This window comes from Mandrillus leucophaeus, unplaced genomic scaffold (assembly GCF_000951045.1).
Source record: "Mandrillus leucophaeus isolate KB7577 unplaced genomic scaffold, Mleu.le_1.0 Scaffold199, whole genome shotgun sequence".
Taxonomy (NCBI): Eukaryota; Metazoa; Chordata; class Mammalia; order Primates; family Cercopithecidae; genus Mandrillus; species Mandrillus leucophaeus.
Genome location: NW_012102020.1, coordinates 1,957,225 through 1,958,725, shown reverse-complemented (window position 1 = coordinate 1,958,725; position 1,501 = coordinate 1,957,225).

Sequence of the window (1,501 nt, the reverse complement as noted above, 5' to 3'; positions counted from 1 at the left end):
TGGGAGGGACCCAGTGGGAGGTAATCGAATCGGGGGATGGGTCTTTCCCATGCTGTTCTTGTGACAGTGAATAAGCCTCATGGGATCTGATGGTTTATTTATTTTTGAGACATAAAAAATAAATCCTTGAGGGTGAGGAGTACGAGGCTCAAGTTGGATTTGAATGGGGGAGGGGTTTAGTGCGTTTCCCAGAGCCTGTGTGGCCCAAACCTCAAGATTTACTTGAGACAACACCTCAGGTGGTAAATGTGACAGCTCATTCTTAACTTTTTTTTCCCCTGAGGGGTCAAGAACAAAAGTAACACTTTCTATGCTTTATGATCTGTGAGGGTGACCATCACTTGGTCTGAGTCAATAAACCTCTCCCCAGTAAGAGGTCAGGTATTCAGATAGTACTAAAAAGGCAGATGAGAAACCGAGAGCCCCTGGAAGGCAACTTAGAAGATGCAAAAAGCAGTGTTTTGGGGCTTGGCCATCATGAGAAGACAGGAGCCCCTTGTATTGAATCAGGACAGAGTCATCTGCTCCCACACCTAATAAGAAGTTAATGCTCCTACCTGCCACTTCAAGAGTCACCTGAGGCTCCTCCATCTCTCGATAGCTAATAGTCCAGTGGGAGTGGAGGTAGGAAGTATCAGGCCCTACCACTTTTGAGTCTGCTGGGCTCTGATGATGGCTCCCTTGGAAGCACAGTGCATTTCCTGCGGCAGTGGCCGACCTTCTTACAGAAGGCACATTGATTGATATCCAAGGCACAGTGGCCCAGAGGCACGGACTGGGACTTTTACCTTCTCACTTCCTCTGCGGGGGCCAGGGGTCAAGGGGCTGCCTCTGAAATGGTGGAGAGCACAAGGCTGCAGCTAGAAGCTGGGCCTCTTGGGAGATTAGCTTTATTTTATGTTTTCTCTGCCCTATTCCTGTGATGGAAAACTGCAGAATCCAAGTCTAAAATCTGATCCACGGGAGTCTGGAAGCCTAAGGCTGCTTTTGGCGGCTTCCTGCAGATATCAGAAGCAGACTGGGCTCTAAAATAAACTCCTAGCAATGTCTGTCCCTTCTTGGACAGTGTTAGTGTATTCCCTCAAAGTCTAAATTATCCACCCTTGGAATAAGGCTAGGTTTTCATCTTTTCCCTGAGTAATTTTCCAGACTTCGTAAAAATCGAAAAGCTTTATCACACTTTTTTTATTCCTTCAAGGAGTCAAATGATCATAATTTTTTCTCTCTATATCTCACTTTCTTCTGAATTCATTTCTCTTTTCTAGATTCTAGTTCTCTTCTGGGTCCTAGTCAGGCACTGCTGTGCCTCCTACTTGATAGGTGTCATGTCCCTGGTTGCAGGCTGCCACCCTGTTAGCATGTGCACTAACCACTCCCGTAATACACTGCTTTTCTACCATGCAGCAGGTGAGCATAAATATATGCAAATCTTGCCTGGTCAGATCATACATCAAGGTTAGCCTCTCAAATTTGTCTATGAATTTTCCTGGAACCTCTGAAA